The sequence below is a fragment of the Dipodomys merriami genome, unplaced genomic scaffold (genome assembly GCF_024711535.1).
Source record: "Dipodomys merriami isolate MVZ:Mamm:240054 unplaced genomic scaffold, mDipMer1.0.p SCAF_70, whole genome shotgun sequence".
NCBI lineage: Eukaryota > Metazoa > Chordata > Mammalia > Rodentia > Heteromyidae > Dipodomys > Dipodomys merriami.
Window position 1 is genome coordinate 4,472,999 of NW_027206291.1, and position 19,450 is coordinate 4,492,448.

Consider the following 19,450-nt stretch of genomic DNA (forward strand, 5'->3'; position numbering starts at 1 on the left):
TTTCAGAGATAAGAGTCTCACGGACTTTTCCTGACAGGGCTGGCTTTGAAGCTCAATTCTCAGATCTCAGCCTCCTGAGTAGCTAGGATGACGGCGTGAGCCATTAGTACACGACAATCCTTGAGACTCTTATCTCCAGTATACCACCAGAAAACCGGAAGTGGCACTGTGGCTCAAGTGGTAGACTGCTAACCCTGAGCTGAAGAGCTGAGGGACAGCACTCAGGCCCAGAGTTCAAGCCTCATGACCAACAACAACAAAATTCAGTATGCCCTTATCAAGACCACCAAAGCCGATAGTGTGCTGTACTGGACATCCAGAGTCCCTTCATGAAATAGGTTCCAAGGACATCATTCTCCCATCATCCTCTCCACCATTCTCCATCATCCTCCGTCCCTTCCCATCACCCAAACTTCCATGTCCCACAGTGCTGTCCCATTCTTTTTTTTTTTTTTTTTAATTTACTTATTTATTCTTTGGTTGTGAGGCTTGAACTCTGGGCCTGGGCACTGTCCCTGAGCTCTTTAGCTCAGGGCTAACACTCTACCACTTGAGCCACAGCACCACTTCAGTTTTTCTGGTGGTCTTTTATTGGAGATAAGAGTCTCATGGACTTTCCTGCACAGCCTGGCTTTGAACCGAGATTCTCAGATCTCAGCCTCCTCAGTAGCTAGGATTACATGCTAGGATTACAGGCATGAGCCACCGGTGCCTGGCTTCATCTGTTTTCTATGAAACCAGAAGAGGGTGTAGTTGAGCAATGAGTCTGCCTGCAGCAGGCCTGAGCCTCCATTTGCCTGGGTTAATATCTAAGTCTTTCCTGAGGTACACAGGCCCCACCTGCCTCTTCTTCCTCCCTCCCCCATTCCCCATCTCCCTTCTGGGCCTCCTTGCTGTTCCTCCAACAGTCCAGGTTCCTTTTTTTTTAATTTTTTGTCAGTCATGGGCCTGAACTCTGGGCCTGGGCACTGTCTCTCAGCTCTTCAGCTCAAGGCTAGCGCTCTACCACTTGAGCCACAGCGTCACTTCCGGCTTTTTCTGCTTATGTGGTGCTGAGGAGTCGAACCCAGGGCCTCATGCATGCAAGGCAAGCACTCTACCACTGAGCCACATTCCCAGCCACTACAGGGTCTTGAACTCAGGGCCTGGGTGTGGTTCCTGTGCTTTTTCTTCTCCAGGCTAGCACTTGAGTCACAGTTCCACTTCTAGCTTTTGGGTTATTAATTGGAGATAAGAGTTTCGTGGAGTTCCAACTGTGATACTCAGATCTCAGGCTCTTAAGTAGCTAGGATTATAAGCATGAGCCACTGGCACTGGCTCTCCTGAAGTCTTGACTCAGTTTACCACATGTCATCTTCCCCCCAGCCTGGAACCCTATACATGGTCCCTGTGACACTAGCCTACTCCTCAGTGTCCCCAGAGTTGCGGTCTGCAGGTCCCAAGAGGCAGCTGGGAATCATCTTCCCACATCCAAACTGAGTGACTTCGATCCTGACCCGGCCTCAGTTTCCTCAACTGCAATGGGCCATGGAGAGGATGGTGATACGTAGCAGATGGGCAGGAAGCAGGTACCCAAGCCTCCCTACTCCTCTCCTTGTCCCATTCCAGGCAGAAAACTGTTGGAATGAAGGAAGCAGGCCCCCCACCCCCCCCCCCCCGCCTTCCCAAGGACAGCCACAGGTGGATTATCTAGAATCTTTAATCACAAAAATTAGGCCATACACATTACCAGCAGGTTTTTCCAGCCTTAGGAGTCCAAGACAGTAATTCAGGGTTCAGGGGCTGCCTGAACTTGCTGTGATTTGCCACAGGTCCAATTCAACAAGTTCAAAGTTTTCCTACTTGGGGAGAAGCAGGAACATGATGTGACCTCATAACTGAAGGGTGAGCCAACAGGGAGCTGAGGGGGACACAGAAACTTGCTGGCAAAATAGACACTTGGGATACACCCCAGTGGTGAGTATTTGCCTAGCACGTGTGAGGCTCTGGGTTACAACCACAGCTCTGCATTAAAAATAACAATAATAGGGCCGGGACTTAGTGGTAACTTAGTGGTAGAGTGCTTGCCTTACATGCATGAAGCCCTGGATTCAATTCCTCAGTACCACATAAACAGAAAAAGCTGAAAGTGGCACTGTGGCTCAAGTGGGAGAGTGCTAGCCTTGAGCAAAAGCAGCTCAGGGATGGACTGGGAATGTGGCTCAGTGGTAGAGTGCTTGCCTAGCATGCATGAAGCCCTTGGTTCAATTCCTCAGTACCTCATAAACAGAAAAGGCTGGAAGTGGCACTGTAGCTCAAGTGGTAGAGCGCTAGCCTTGAGCACAGAGAGGCTCAGGGACAGTGCAGGGGTCCTGAGTTCATGCTCCAGTACTGGTGAAAGAGGGAGGTGGGGAGAGGAAGGGAGAGAGAGAAAGAGAGAGTGAGAGAGAGAGAAGCTCAGGGATAGTGCCCAGGCCCTGAGTTCAAGCCCCAGGACTGGCAAAAACAAAACAAAACAAACAAACAAAAAAATCCCACAATAATAGAAATAATAGCCAGGAACTGCAGGAACTGGTGGATCACCTGTAATCCCCGCTACTCAGGAGTCTGAGATCTAGAGATCATGGTTCAAAGCCAGCCAGGGCAGGAAAGCCTGTGAGACTCTTATCTCCAATTAACCATCAAAAAAGCCAGAAGTGGAGCTGTGGTTCAAGTGATAGTAGGGCTAGTCTTGAGTGAAAAAGCTCAGGGACAGAGCTCAGGTCCTTATTTCAAGCCCCACGACCTGTGCGCGCACACACACATACACATGAGCACACACATGAGCACACACAAAGCCAAAGGGGCATGGAGGGGTGCTGGAATGTTCCCTGCCCCAGCTGGCAGTACTCCCCAAGCAAATACAGCCTGAGAAAGGAATTCCTGGCAGAGTCTCATTTAAAACAAACAAACAAACAATGGGGTAAGAGAAAGGAATGAGAAGAATGTGGGCTGGTCTCCTCCAGGGGGCGGAGTCTAGAGGTTGGCTCCGCCCTCAGACTGGAGAAGCGCGAGTGACCCCTCCCTCCGAGCCCCCCCCTTACAGGAGAATGGGGGGTGGTAGAGACTAGTGGAGGGGGGAGGTTCTTAGGAAAGCTTTTTATATCTTAACCTCGGTCTTTCGCTGGTTGCCTGGAGAAAAAAGAAGGTAAGCTTGCTTCAGAGATCCAAAGGAATTTTGCTTTCTTGGCCCAAGTCAGATTCTCCTTTCTGGGGACTTTTCAGGCTTGAGGCTGGGGTGTTACACCCTTCTGAAAGGCTTTGGAGACACAAATAGCTGTGACATTTACAGGTATTGAGAAAGCAGTGGGTTGAATTCGGGGAATAATTGGGATTTGAACTCAGGGACACTGTCCCTGAGATTCCTTTGCTGAAGGCCAGCACTCTACCACTTGAGCCACAGCGCCACTTCCGGCTTTTTCTGTGTATGTGGTACTGAGGAATCAAACCCAGGGCTTTATGCATGCTAGACAAGCACTCTACCACCAAGCCACCTTCCCAGCCCTTTTTTTTTTTAACCAAGCTGGACTCTTTCCTGATCTGTCTTCCTAGTAGCCGAATTACAGGCATGAGATACTGCACATAGTGGAATTTTTTATTATTTAATTTATTTATTTTGTTGGTCATGGGGTTTGAACTCTGAGCCTGGGCACTGCCCCTCAGCTCTTCAGCTCAAGGTGAAAGCTCTGCCACTTAAGCTACAATACCACTTCCGGTTTTCTGGTGACTTATTAGAGATAAGAATCTCATGGACTTTCCTGCCCTAGCTGGCTTTGAACTACTATCCTCAGATCTCAGCCTCCTAAGTAGCTAGGATTACAGGTGTGAGCCACTGGTATCCAGCAAAATTACATTAAAAAAAATTTCCAAGCTGGGTGCCGGTGGCTAATGCCTGTAATCCTAGCTACTGAGGAGGCTGAGATCTGATGATCACGGTTCAAAGCCAGCCCAAGCAGGAAAGTCCGTGAGACTTTTATCTCCAATAAACCACTAGAAAACCAGAAGTGGTACTGTGGCTCAAGTGGTAGAACACTCAACTTGAGCTGAAGAGCACAGGGACAGTGCCCAAGCCCAGAGTTCAAGCCCCACAACCGACCAAAAAAAAAAAAAAAAAAAAAATTCCACTAGGTTGCCAGGCACTGGTGTCTCAAGCCTTTAATTTTATCTACTCAGGAAGCTGAGATCTGAGGATATGAGTTCAAAGACAACACGGCAGAAAAATCTATGAGACTCTTATCTCCAATAAACCACCAGAAAACTGGAAGTGTTGCTGTGGATCAAGTGGTAGAGCACTGGCCTTGAGCCTGAAGAGCTGAGGGACAATGCACAGGCCCAGAGTTCAAACCCCATGACTGACAAAAAAAAGAAAGAAGGGGGCTGGGAAGGTGGCTCAGTGGTAGAGCGCTTGCCTTGCATGCCTGAGGCCCTGGGTTCGATTCCTCAGCACCACATAAGCAAAAAAAAAAAAAAAAAAATTAAAAAAATAAAAATAAAAAAAAGAAAGAAAAGAAATGTACTCATGCTTGCCTACAATGCATAAAAGCCCTGGGTTCAATTCCTCAGTACCATATAAATAGAAAAGGCCAGGAGTGGCATTGTGGCTCAAGTGGTAGAGCGCTAGCCTTGAGCAAAAGAAGCTCAGAGTGCCAAGCGCTGGTGGCTCACACCTGTAATCCTAACTACTCGAGAGGCTGAGATCTGAGGTTCAAAGCCCAGACAGGAAACTCCAAGAAAGTCTTATCTCTAATAAACCATCAGAAAACCGGAAGTGGCATTGTAGCTCAAGTGGTAGAGTGCTAGCCTTGAGCTGAAGAGCTGAGGGACAGCACTCAGGCTCAGTTCAAGCCCCACAACTGAGAGAAAAAAAAAAAAAAAGAAAGAAGAAGCAGCTCAGGGACAGTGCCCAGGCCCTGAGTTTAAGCCCCAGGACTGGCAAAAAAAAAAAAAAAAGGAATTCAAGGCCAATCTGGGGGGAAAGATTACCAAAACCTGTCTCAGAAGGGTTTGTGAGCTTCAATTCAATCCCAAGCACTACCACCACCCCCCAATAAAAAAAAAAGTGCATCTTTTTCAGTTTTTTCTTTTTTTTTTTTTTACTCCTCTTTGGCTCAGTCCGTTTGAGGTGCCTTGCCGGAATTCTGCACAATATCTGGAAATGACAGAGAACATTCCAGAAGCCTTACTTTGCAGATAAATATGAACATCTTGCTGTGGGTTTTGTGTGTGTGTGTGTGTGTGTGTGTGTGTGTGTGTGTGTGTGTGTGTGTACCTATTTATCTTGGGCAAAGAAAGGAAGTTGCCCAAAAAAGAAGGGAATGAGGAGGGAGGTGGGTGGGGCCCTGTGGTTGTCCTGTTGATTCCCCCTGTTTCCTCCTGGATAACATGTGGGAATTTTAACCCTGTAGGGTCCACAAAGAGGCTTGGGGTATGAAGAGGATAGGGCTGTGTGTTTTCTTAAATACTGAGGGGGCTGGGGATGTGGCTTAGTGATGGGGTGAGAGTTTAATCCTCAGTGCCAAAAAAATAAATAACATTCATATAGAAGCCCAGCATTTAATCCTAGCTACTCAGGAGGGTGACATCTGAAGATCACAGTTGGAAGCCAATCTAGAAAGTCTGTGAGACTCTTATATTCAATTAATCAACCAGAAAAAAAAAAAAAAAACCACCTAGAAGTGGATCTGTGGCTCAAGTGGTAGAGTACCAGCCTTGAGCAAAAAAGCTAAGGGCAGCACCTACATCCTGAGTTCAAGCCCCAATACTGGCACCAAAAAGAAAAAGAAAAGATTATAGGCATGAGCAGCTTGGGCCTAGCCTTACCTACAGGTGTCTTTTGTTGTTATTTTGGTGTGTGTGTGTTTTTTTCTCCCAAGGCTAGCACTTTACCACTTGAGCCACAGCTGTACTTACAACTTTTTTTTTTTTTTTGGGGGGGGGGTCCAGTCGTGGAGCCTGAGCTCTGGGCCTGGGCCCTGTCTCTCAGCTCTTCGGCTCAAGGCTAGCACTCTACCACTTGAGCCACAGCGCCACTTCTGGATTTTTTCTTTTTGCTTATGTGGTGCTGAGGAATTGAACCCAGGGCCTCAGGCATGCAAGGCAAGCGCTCTACCACTGAGCCACCTTCCCAGCCCACAAGTTTTTTGTTAATTGGAGATAAGAGTATCCCTAGCTGAGTGCTAACTGCTCAGACCTGTCATTGTAGCTACTCAGGATGCCAAGATCTGAGGATCACAGCTCAAAGCCAGCTAGGACAGGAAAATCTGTGAGACTCTTATTCCCAATTAACCACCAGAAAACTGGAAGTAGAGTTGTGGCTCACAGTGATAGAATGTTAGTCTTGAGCAAAAAGAGCTCAGGGTCAGTGCCCAGGCAGACAGACAGACAGACAGACAGACAGACAGACAGACAGACAGACAGACAGACAGACAGACAGACAGACACACACACACACACACACACACACACACACACACACACACACACACACTAAAAAGGGTCTCCCAGACTCTCCTGCCCAGGCTGGTTTTGAACCTTGATTCTTAGATCTCAGCCTCCTAATGTAGTTTAGGATCATAGGCATGAGCCACAGGTATATAGCTCACATACAGTTTTTTGTTGTTGTTGGGGGTTTTTTTGTTGTTGGTGGTGGTCATGGGGCTTGACAGTTTTGTGTGTGTGTGGAGGGGTGTTCTGGGCATATACTCAGGAGTGGGATTATTGCTGTATGTTGAATGTTTTAGGGGAACCATCATGGGGGTCCCATTGTCGTGGAGCTTGGGGCACCTCACAGCAGTGCAAGTGGTGGTACTATCTTAGTCTTACCTCCAGCACTGGTCTCTGCCCAATGCACATGGTGATTGTCACCTTTGTGCATGGGAAGTATGTCACTGTAGCTTGGCTTTGTGTTTCCTGATGGTCAAAACTGCATACATAATGGGTACCAGTGGCTCATGCCTGTCATCCTAGCAATTAGGTGGCTGAGATCTGAGGATCACAGATCAACGCCAGCCAGGGGCAGGAAAGTCCATGAGGCTCTTGTCTTCCGGTAAGCTACCAAAAAGCCAGAAATAGAGCTGTGGCTAAAGTGGTAGAGTGCTAGCCTTGAGCACAAAAGCTCTGGGACAGTACCCAGGCACTAAGTTCAAGCCCCAGGATTGGCACCAAAAAACAAAAAGCAGAACAAAAAAAGAAAGAAAAACAACTGCAGACATGATGTCTGTCACCTGCTGTCTGTATCTTCAACATCCCCTACTGAAATGTCTGTTCAGAGCAGGAAGGAACTGGGGAGCCAATGTTTCTGCCCCGTCCATCCCTGCCCTCCCCCTGTTCCAGCCTAGGGGGCGACTATGAACCAAAGCCACAGCCCAGCAGGTGTAAGCTGCCCCTTCACCCCTCCTCTGCTGAGCACCTGAATGCCAAATGCCACCCCCTCACCTGTCTTCCTTTTTTGGTTCACGGCCAGGCGCCAGCCACCTGCCGCTTCTGCTGGGACAAGTGGGGGGGGGGAGGGCCCTGTCCCCCAGGCTGGTCATCAGGAGCATCCATCATCCAGGCAGGATCTGCTGAGGCCACCTGAGCCTCCGCCTGAGACTGATATCAAGTGTTGGTTTCCTGCTATAAACTATTGATGTGGTGATGTCACCGGGGAGCTGGAGGTCTCCAGTTTCCTGACTTACCTTCCATGAGACCTGGGGGTAGCCACTGTCTCTCTGTCCTAGACCCCCATGGGAGGGCCTAAGCCTCCTGGGAATGCCAGAATAACTTCATCGGCTCCCACTTCTCCACAATGACAGGGGACATTTGTTCTGTGTGTGTGTGTGTGTGTGTGTGTGTGTGTGTGTGTGTGTGTGTGTGTGTGTGTGCGCGCGCGCGCACATGTGCACATGGGCACACTGTCTTGGGGCTTGATCTCAGGGCCTGGGCAATGTCCTAGAGCATTTTTGCTGGCACTTGAGCCACAGCTCCACTTCTAGCTTTTTGGTGTTTGATTGGATATAAGAATCTCACAGAAAGCCGGGCCCAGGTGGCTCACACCTGTAATCCTAGCTACTCAGGAAGCTGAGATCTGAGAATTGAGGTTCAAAGCCAGCCCAGGCAGGAAAGACTGTGAGACTCCTATCTCCAATAAACCACTAGAAAACTGGAAGTGGCGCTGTAGCTCAAGTGGTAGAGCGCTCGCCTTGAGCTGAAGAGCTGAGGGACAGCGCCCAGGCCCAGAGTTCAAGCCCCATGATCGACAAAAAAAAAAAAAAAAAAAAAAAGAATCTCACAGATAGCTGGGTGCTGGTGGTTCACGCATGTAATCCTAGCTACTGAGGAGGCTGAGATCTGAGGTTCACGGTTCAAAGCCAGCTTGGGCAGGAAAGTCTGTGAGACTCTTATCTCCAATTAACCACCAGAAAACTGGAAGTGGCGCTGTGGCTCAAGTGGTAGAGCGCTCGCCTTGATCTGAAAAGCGCAGGGATACCGTTCAAGCCCCATGACTGACAAAAATAAATAAATAAATAAATAAATAAAGGTGCTATATAGTTGAGTTACAGTTAAATAACTGAGGTAAAAAGTACATTTCTTTTTAGACAATGTCTACAAGTTGTATTTTCAACATAGTATCTAGTGAGTATCAATGCTGCATTTATTCACCTTCTGTCCCTCCATTTCTGTGCCCTCCCCTTACCATCTCAAAGGCATATAAATGAACAAATAAGACAAAAAGAAAATGCTGCCTGGGCATTGGTGGCTCACCTCTGTAATCCTGGCTATTTAGTAAGCTGAGACCTGAGGGTTAGGGTTCAAAGCCAACCTGGGCAGAAAAGTCCATAAGACTTTTTTTTTTGTCATGGGCTTGAACTCTGGGCCTGTGCACTATCCCTCAGCTCTTCAAGACATAATTAGCAAACCAAGAGCACACTTCAGGTCAAGGGCTGGTGGCTCATGCCTGTAATCCCAGCTACTCAGGAGGCTGAGATCTGAGGATCGGGTTCAAAGCCAGCCCAGACAGGAAAGTCTATGAGACTCCCCAGTTAACCAGTCAAAAACTAGAAGTGGAGCTGTGGCTCAAGTGCTAGGACACCAGACTTGAGGGGAAAAGCTCAGGGACAGGGCCCAGGCCCTGAGTTCAAGGCCCAGCCTACCCTGTAGCTCCCTCCTGCTTGCCTACATGCCGTGAGCAGGTGGCTCCTGGATCCCGGACCGCCCGGCTCAGGTTCCCTCTCCACATGGAGACATCTTTTTCATAAATTTTGCAAGGCTGTGGAGGTGAGCCGGCTGACAGGGTGTGTTGTCTTCCTCCGCCACCTGCCCTCTTACTCCTCGGTTGGCCAGAGCCTCGGTAACTAAGTGCACTGGGTGACTTAGAGCAAAACAGGCTTTCTGTCTCTGGGTTCTGGAGGCTCAGCCTCCATCTGCACAGGACCTTCCACTAACTGGGTCCAAATTTCCCTCCTTTGGGGAAGGGAGAGGGGTGATACTGGATGGGTTTATTTGTTTGTTTGTTTGTTTTTTGTCGGTCGTGGGGCTTGAACTCTGGGCCTGGGCTTGAACTCTGGGCCTGGGCTTGAACTCTGGGCCTGGGCGCTATCCCTCAGCTCTTCAGCTCAAGGCGAGCGCTCTACCACTTGAGCTACAGCGCCACTTCTGGCTTTCTGGTGGTTTATTGGAGATAGGAGTCTCACGGTCTCTCCTGCCTGGGCTGGCTTTGAACCGAGATCCTCAGATCTCAGCCTCCTGAGTAGCTAGGATTACAGGCGTGAGCCACCAGCGCCCGGCTTTGTTTGTTTTTGTTGGTCATGGGGTTTGAACTCTGGGCCTTAGCACTGTCCCTCAGCTCTTCAGCTCAAGGCTAGCACTCTACCCCTTGAGCCACAGCGCCACTTCCAGTTTTCTGCTGGTTAATTGGAGACAAGAGTCTCATGGACTTTCCTGCCCAGGCTGGCCTTGAACCGAGATCCTCAGATCTCAGCTTCCTGAGTAGCTAGGATTGCAGGCATGAGCTACCAGCACCTGGCTAATACTGGAGTTTTGAACTCAAGGCCTTGCCCTTGCTTGACATTTTTATCACTTGAGCCAAAGCTCCAGTACTTTTTGGCTTTATTTATTCTTTTAAGGTTAGAGTCTTGAGTTTTTGCCCATGGCTGTCCTTAGACCATGATCTTGTTTGTTTGTTTGTTTTTTGGTCCGGTCGTGGGGCCTGAACTCTGGGCCTGGACACTGTCCCTCAGCTCTTCAGCTCAAGGCTAGTGCTCTACCACTTGAGCCACAGCGCCACTTCCTGTTTTTTTCTTTTTTGCTTATGTGGTGCTAAAGAATCAAACCCAGGGCCTCAGGCATGCAAGGCAAGCTCTCTACCACTGAGCCACCTTCCCAGCCCTAGACCATGATCTTTATACCTCTGCTTCCCGCATAGCTGGGATTACAGGTATGCATTATTATACCAACCTTAAAGTTTCCTGTTATAAAGACCCCACTTGTTTTCCCTGGGACCCAATCCCACAATCTCATGCCAAACCTACTTCATCAGCAGAAACCATCTTTCCCGAGAACGTTCCAGCATCAGGTCAGCCTGAGGGCAGATCTTCCATGGAGGAAACAGCCCAAGCCTCAGCAGGACCTTTGCCTTTGAGTCCACTCCTCCACGAGGCCCTGAAGTCTTGTGACAGGCCAGTTCCCCTCTCCTCCACAGAACTTCCTGATCTTAGCTCTTCCTGCATGTCCCACTGGCTGTTCCTGTGGGGCCACTGGCAGATCTGTCCTCTCTCTGATGTGTTTATAGTCCATCTTCCGCCCAGGCCCCCACTTCCTGCGTTACCCAGGGCCGGGCTGCAGTTCAAACACCGTGTGGGCCTGCAGCACATGATAGAACTATTCCTGACCTCTGCATTACACACGGGCACCCTCTGACAGCACAAAGAAGGAGGAGGGAGAGGACCTCATGGGGACCTCACACTTCTCACTAAAACACAGACAGTGGTAGCCACATGGGGGCCTGTTAAGAACATAGACTCAGCTGGGCACAGGCTCATGCCTGTAATCCAAGCTACTCAGGAAGCTGAGATCTAAGGATCCTGGGTCAAAGCCAGCACTGGCAGGAAAGTCCCCATGAGACTCTCATCTCCAATTAACCATCAGAAAACCGGAGCTGTGGTTCAAGTGGTAGAGTACTAGTCTTCAGCACAAAATGCTCAGTGAAGTGACCAGGCCCTGAGTTCAAGCCCTGTGACTGACCAAAAAAAAAAAGCACAGATTCTGTTAGGAAAATGAGCTCCCTTCCCATAGCTTACTACACTCCTTCCCTTCTCCACAGCTTAGGATGCCCCCTTCCTAGGCAGCACTAGGCCCATGTAGTAAAGGCAGTAAATAATCAACTTCCAACCCTCTTTACCTTGGGATGGTATTTCTCTGGGGCAGCTACCACCATATAAGGCAACAGGAGCCCTTTAGCATGACCATCGGCTGCAGGACCCCTTATCTACTATTTGGACAGCATCCATAAATCCTAGTCTGCCACGATGAAGCCCCTGCTAGCTCCTCCTAAGCCTCCTAGGTTATATAGGTCACCTCAGACAATAGCCGGTGCTTCTTCTCCCTTCTCCCTTATGGGAAAGAGTCTTGCTGATCCCTTTCCAAGCAGTAAACCTTTCTTTGTTCTCTGTACCTGGATGTCTGCGCGGTTCTCTGGCAAAGTCTAATAATCTTTCAGATTCTTTCTTGTGTGTGTGCCACCCACATAGTAAGTGAGCTCCACCCACACACCACGGTCCATCCACCCTGGAGCACCACATAGCCATGAACAAGAGGATCCTCTGACATGCACTGTAAGGTGAAAGGTCCTTGAGAACCCTGCTCTCAGAGGGAATCAGACACACAAGGCCTTGCTTTGTGTGGCTTGTTTGATAAGGAAATGTCCAGAACAGGAAGTGGATCTTGAGGGCCAGGCGCTGGGGAGTAGTAGGGGTGACTAACTATGTGGGTGACAGGGCTTCCTTTTTATTTATTTATTTATTTTTTGGTTGGTCATGGGGCTTGAACTCTGGGCCTGGGCACTGTCCCTGAGCTCTTCAGCTCAAGGCAAGTCCTCTACCATTTGAGCCACATGCCACTTCTGTTTTTTTGGTGGTTTATTGGAGATAAGAGTCTCACAGACTTTCCTGCCCAGGCTGGCTTTGAACTGCAATCCTCAGATCTCAGCTTCCTGAGTAACTAGGATTACAAGCGTGAGCCACCTGTGCACAGCTTATTTTTTGGCCAGTCGTAGGGCTTGAATTCAGGGCCCAGGTGCTGTCACTGAGTTGTTTTGCTCAAGGCTATCGCTCTACCACTTTGAGCCACAGCCCCACTTCTGGTTTTTGAGTGATTAATTGGAGATAAGAGTCTCACAGGGACTCAGGCTGGCTTTGAACCATGATCCTTTGATCTCAGCCTCTTGAGTATCTAGAATTACAAGCATGAGCCACCAGTGCCTAGCCTCTCTTAAGTTGATTGTAGTGATTTCTGTCCAACCTGGGAACACAGTAAAGAAATCATTGTTCAGTTGTTCTGTGTGGTACTAGGGCTGGCCCATGCTAGATAAGACCTTGCCAATGAGCCACATGTCTATCCCTGAACCATACAATTTAAATCACCAAGCTTCATATGGCCTATCGTAATAAAGGTGTTGCAAAAATTTTTCTTTGCTGACTTTCAGGAATTTCGAACTCTCAATGCAGCAAATAAATCACCTGGTTGTGAAGTCAAACGCCTCATAACACAGGTGTCTCCAACCCAGGATTTTCAGATCCTATGCAGGCTTTTTTTTTTTTTTTTTTTTTTTGGGGGGGGGAGCGGTCATGGGGCCTGAACTCTGGGCCTGGGCGCTGTCCCTCAGCTCTTCAGCTCAAGGCTAGCGCTCTACCACTTGAGGCACAGCACCACTTCCAGCTTTTTTCTTTTTGCTTATGTGGTGCTGAGGAATCGAACCCAGGGCCTCTGGCTTGCAAGGCAAGCGCTCTACCACTGAGCCACCTTCCCAGCCCCTATGCAGGCTTTTTTTTTTTTTGGACAGTCCTACGACTTGAACGTAGGGCCTGGGCACTGTCCCTGAGTTTCTTTTGCTCAAGGCTACCCCTTGAGCCACAGAGCCACTTCCGGCTTTTTCTGTTTATGTAGTATTGAGGAATTGAACCCAGGGCTTCATGCATGCTAGGCTAGCACTCTACCACTAAGTCACATTCCCAGCCCATCCTTTGCAGTTTTCTGAGAAGTGACAATTCATGTATTCCCTGTGGAAGCTCATTGCTGTCTTCTTTCTTTCTTTCTTTCTTTCTCTCTTTCTTTCTTTCTTTCTTTCTGTGTGTGTGCCTGAACTGGGGCTTAAACTCAGGTCCTGAGTACTGTTTTGCTCAAGGCTGGCACTCTACCAATGAAGCCACAGCTCCACTTCCAGTGTTTTACTAGTGAAAATAAGAGACACAAGCAAGGACTTTCCCTGCCCAGTTCGGCTTTGAATCATGAGCCTCAGATCTTAGCCTCCTGAGAAGCTAGAATTGCAGGTATGAACCCTGTATCCTACCTGTTTTATTCTTAATTTTTGTTTCTTGTGCCGGTTGTGGAGCTCGAACTCAGGACCTGGACATTGTTCCTGAGTTATGGCCTGAGTTAACTCAAGTTGCTCACTTGGCTGGTGCTCTCCCACTTGAGCCATACTAGCTTTTTGCTCTTTATTTTGGGGACCGTGTATCTCAGATAGTCTGCTCTGGCTGACTTGAACCTGTGCTGAGTAACTAGGATTACAGAAGCCATCTGTGCCCTGCTTGGAGAAATTCTTTTTGCTTGGGTAGGTCTGCAATCTCAGCCTCCCTCTTCCCATCTCGGCCTCCAAAGTAGTTAGGATTAGAGGTTTGAACAGCCTTGCCCAGCCTGAATAACTTAAGAAAAAAAAACAACTTTCTTAACTGTAATTAACATACCATGCACCCCATCCATTCTTTAATGGGGGTGCAATCCAATGGTCTTTACAATTTCATAGAATGGCCAGGGTGTGGTGGGCACACCTGCAATCCTGGTACTCTGGAGGGAGAATTGAGTTTATGTTAACTTGGTCTATAAAGGAGACCCTCCCCCCCCTTCCCAAATAGGGCTGGAGCTATGTCTCCTTGGTAGAGAGCTTCCTTAACAAGTACAAGGCCCTAGCCGGGTGCCAGTGGCTTATGCCTACAATCCTAGCTACTGAGGAGGCTGAGATCTGAGGATCACGGTTCAAAGCCAGCCCAGGCAAGGAAAGTCTGTGAGAGTCTTATCTCCAATAAACTACTAGAAAACCGGAAGCGGTGCTGTGGCTCAAGCGGTTGAGTGCTTGCCTTGAGCTGAAGAGCTGAGGGACAGCACCCAGGTCCAGAGTTCAAGCCCCACGACTGACTAAAAACAAAACAAGTACAAGGCCCTGAATTCAAACCCAGTGCAGACAGAAAAACAAAACATCTGCAGCTGCTTGGCCCCACCTCAAAACGATCTCGTTCCCTCCCCCAGCCACTTCTTGCCCCTGGATCCGGACATTTCCTATCACCAAAGCTACACTGTGGGGCCTTTTGTGTCGTTCTCACACTGAGCGCCATGCCCTCAATGTCCTTTTACCTTGTAGAGTACATCAGAGCCTGGCCCCATTCATGGCTAAGTGATATTCCAACGTGGTGATGGAGCATGCTCTGTATGTCTATTCATCCATGGTGAATACCAGCTGGCCCCACCTTTGAGCTGCTATGGACACACAAACACAATTCATTACTTGGCCATGTGTTTCCCTCCCCCTTGAGTACACAACTAGGAGTGGAGCTGCCTTGGATACTCCTTGCTGGCGGTCCTGACAAATAGCTGGGGTGATTGTCTCTCCCCCGCTCCATGGCCACCCATGGGAACCCAAGCACGGGGACAGAGGCCACAGCTGGGTGCAGATTCAGAGGGGCCGGAGAAGGCTGTGAGGGCAGGGCAGGGCGGGAAGTGGCTGGGAGGGCCCTTCCTAGCTAATCCCAGTGGATAGGGACAGGCTTGCAGTTTGGAGATGGAGACTTCCTGCAGGCCTGGGGGGCAGGGTGGGTCTTCATGGGCTCCTGAGTGGAGGGTGGAGAGGCTGAGCTCCCTAAGACCCTGGGGTATGACTTGGGGTGGGGGGCTTTAAGAATTCTGGGAAAGATGGGCCTGGGAGACTTTCTACTGGGATGAGGGTACTTCCTGGGGCCACAGGCTCCCTGGAAGCCCCATGTCTGGTGGAGGAGGACAGCTGGAGCACCCCACAGGAGGGCCATTGTGCCCAGACCACCCACTCATCAAGAGAGGTCTGTTTTGGCCCTGGGTGTTAGATGTGGAAGCTCAGTTTAGTTCTGATCCTGGGACCCCTTAAGGCTGGAGCAGTTTGGCTGAGTCCACCCCAAGCCCAGCCAAGCTCTGGCTCCCAGAGCTTGTGGTGGGAGCTGCGGAGAGGCAACTGGCTGCCTAGCCCTGAGAATAAACAAACAAAAACTGCTGGAAGCATTTCTTTGTGTGAAACCCACAGAAGGAGGACTGACCTCTTTCTGTTCCTGTGCCTTCTTTTTAGCAGAGGGTAAACCAAGGCACAGCCTTTTCTCCCTGGGCCCCAGCTGGGGCTTGAAAACCTGTCTGCCCTGCTCCCCCCTCTCCCGGCCACGGTGGAGGATCACTGAGCTAAGGTAACAAGTGCCTCTCACACAAAGGCCAGGTGAACCTGTCCCTGGCTCGTTTTAAATCATTAATGAAGGAAAGCAGGTGGTGAGCTGTGTGCAAGACAGGCAGAGAAGAGACAAAGAAAGGCCCCTGGGCTCACTGAATAAATCAGGGGCCACCTGCCTCAGGCAGCCTCAGCTAAAGGCCAGTTTAGGGATCCTGGTTCTTACAGGACCAAGCCTGGTCCAGGAAGACCCCTAGCCTTAGGTGACCTGGGCGTGGGGGTAGGGGGAGAATGTCCCTTGGCTAGGCCCTGATGCAATGATCAAGCCCAGTCACACAGCTCATCGTTCCAAATTGCAGATAAGATTGTGCCCAGAGGTGGACTCCAAATAGAACAAGTAGCTGTGGCTTAGGGTAAGGACCTGTGGGCTGTTCAGTGGCAGAGGGCAACTCTAGCCCATCTGAAGTTCTATATTGATTCTCAGCACTGCAAAGTACTATTTGTTGTTGTTGTCAATTATGGAGCTTGAACTCAGGCCTTGGTGCTGTCCCTGAGCTTTCTTGCTACCACTTTTAGCCACAGCACCACTTCCTACTGGAGTTCTGAGACTCATCTTTCCTTCCTGGGCAGGCTTTGAACCATGATCCTCTTTCTGAGTAGCTAGGGTTACAGGTGTTAGCCAATGGCTGGAGCTCTTCCACTTGAGCCACAGCTCTACTTTCAGTTTTTTTTTTGTTGTTGTTGTTTGTTTTTGGTAGTTTATTGGAGAGTCGCAAAAGCTCTCCTGCCTAGCTGGCTTTGAACTAAGATCTTCAGATCTTAGCTTCCAGAGTAGGTAGGACTACAGGAAGGAGCCACTGGCAATTGTCTAATAATAAAGTAAATAGAGGGTCTTTCTTTTTTTTCTGTCAGTCATGGGGCCTGAACTCTGGGCCTGGGCGCTGTCCCTCAGCTCTTCAGCTCAAGGCTAGTGCTCTACCACTTGACCCTCAGCGCCACTTCTGGCTTTTTCTGCTTATGTGGTACTGAGGAATCAAACCTAGGGCCTCATGCATGCGAGGCAAGCACTCTACCACTGAGCCACCTTCCCAGCCCTAAATAGAGGGTCTTTATGTATGTAATAAACAGCCCTGAGGTCATACCAGAGCATCCTAGTGGTTCAAAATCTACAACTAATGATTTTTTTTTTTTTTTTACCAGGCCTGGGCTTGAACTCAGGGCCTGGGCATTGTCCCTGAGATGCATTTGCTCAAGGCTAGCACTCTACTGCTTGAGCCATAGCACCACTTCTGGCTTTTTCTGTTTATGTAGTGAGGAATCAAACCCAGGGCTTCATGCATGCTAGGGAAGCACTTTATCTCTAAGCTACCTTCCCAGGCTGATCAGTGTCTTATAAGAGAAAGAAAAAGACAGGAAGGTTGTATGAAGACAAGAGACTGTGGTGAACCCCGGGCATGGGACTAGGCAGAAAGGGCCACACAGTAGCCTGGAAGGAAAGGTGGTCAGGATGGCTTTGACATTATTTAGACCCAGTTTCCTCATTTCACACAGAGCTGGGTCTAACTCTCCTCTCCTGAGGTGAAAGGATCCATCTGTGGTATTTTGAACTACTATATGGGATTTTGTCATGTATGCCAGCAATAAGAAACTATCAAGGATCTAACACGTTTGACTTGGTTTTTTGAGACAGGGTCTCACTACAGTGATCCCTCACCTATCGTGGGGACTACATCCCAGAGACTCCCATTGTTAGTGAAATGAGCTCCCTTCCCACTCCTTCCCTTCTCCACAGCTTAGCATGCTCCTTCCTAGGCAACACTAGGCCCGAGTAGTAAAGGCAGTAAATAATCAACTTCCAACCCCTTTTCACCTTGGGATGGCACTTCTCTGGGGCAGCTACCACCATATAAGGCAACAAGAGCCCCTTAGAGTGACCTTCAGGTCTGGGTAGCCCCAGGACCCCTTATCTACTATTTGGATAGTAGCCATAAATCCCAGTCTGCCACGATGAAGCCACAGGTCCACACACAGGTCTCTGCCTCCTAGCCCCTTTTAGCCCACCCTAAACCCCCTAGGTTATTATATAAGTCACCTCAGACAATAGCCAGTGCTTCTTTTCACTTCTCCCTTGTGAGAAGGAGTCATACCTGTCCCCTTTCACAGCAATAAACCCTTCTTTGTTCTCTGTACCTGGATGTCTGCGTGGTTCTCAGGCAAAGTGTAAGAATCTTTCACCATGATAGGAGAAAATCCACAAAGTAGCAGCAAGTGAACTTGGATATGGACAACTATCTAATGCTGCTCCTTCACAGATTTTTCACCTATCATGGGGGGGGGGGGTCTCTGTAACATAGCTCCCAAGATAGTTGAGGGATCACTATTTATATATTTTTTAAAAAATGCTGGGCATCAGTGGCTCACACATGTAATCCTAGCTACTCAGGAGGCTGAGATCTGAGGATCATGATTCAAAGCCAGCCAACACAGTAAAGTCCGTGAGACTCTTATCTCCAATAAACCACGAGAAAACTGAAAGTGGTGCTGTGGCTCAAGTGGTAGAGGGCCAGCCTTGAGTTGAAGAGCTGAGGGACAGCACCTGGGCCCAGAGTTCAAGCCCCACAACTGACCAAAAAACAAACAAACAAAAAACGGTAATACAGGGGCTGGGAAGGTGGCTCAGTGGTAGAGCACTTGCCTTGCATGCTCGAGGCCCTGGGTTTGATTCCTCAGCACCACGTAAGAAAAAAGCCGGAAGTGGCGCTGTAGTTCAAGTGGTAGAGTGCTAGCCTTGAGCTGAAGAGCTGAGGGACAGCGCCCAGGCCCAGAGTTCAGGCCCCACGACCGGACCCCCCCCCCAAAAAAAAACAAAAAACACGGTATCGAAGGTGGACGGACACCTCCAGCCTCAGCCTCCTCAGAGCTAGGATTAAAGGCCTAGCCACTAGGCTCTCTATAATGAGGCAGGTAGAAGTCCAGACCTTAGCCCCCAGCTAAGTCCACACCCCTCCCTTAAGTCTAGGCTTGGCTTCTTAGCTCAAAGGGAGCCACCAGTAAAATCGATTCTTATCAGGGCTGGGTCCTGACTACCAGGAATTTGTAAGATTCTGGGTTGCCAAAGACAAAAGGGTGACCAGAGCCTGGAGTCACCTCTGCCTGTACCCTTCTGGCTCCCCTAGCCAGTGTATCAGCAGCTCTACAGGGTCTGGGAAAGTCTAGATACAGCCCTAGGAGATAGGTGCAAAGGCCCCAAGGCACAGAACTGAAGGAATTGTCTGGTTTAATTAGGAATCTGCCTGAGGGAACAGTGAACAGGGAGGGCCCCAAGACAGGGTTAAGGAAGGGCTTTCCTTAGAGACTAGCCTTGCCTGGTAGGCCTGAATCAAAAGCTAGACAGGCAACTGATACTTCCAGGTGAGTAGCACTGGAGTTCATAAGTTTCAACATACTGTACTTGCCCAGCTCTCAACCACTTGAGTCACAGATCCAACCTGGCTTTTTTTGATTGGAGGTAAGAGTCTCAAGGGCATTTCTGCCTAGACTGGCTTTGAACTGTGATCTTCATCTGCTTCCTGAGTGGCTAGGATTACAGCGTTGAGCCACTGAACCGGCTTCAATAACCTTTTTAAGGTTTAGACCTGTGCTCTGAGGCAAAGCGGTCTCCACCCACATCAACAGCCACCTGGGTTCCAGTCCCTGCCTGTCGGTGCTGAGGGTGGGGCAGTCCCTGGCACTTGTCCATCAAGACTTGAAGCTAGGTCCTCGAGGCCCCAGTAAGGAGTG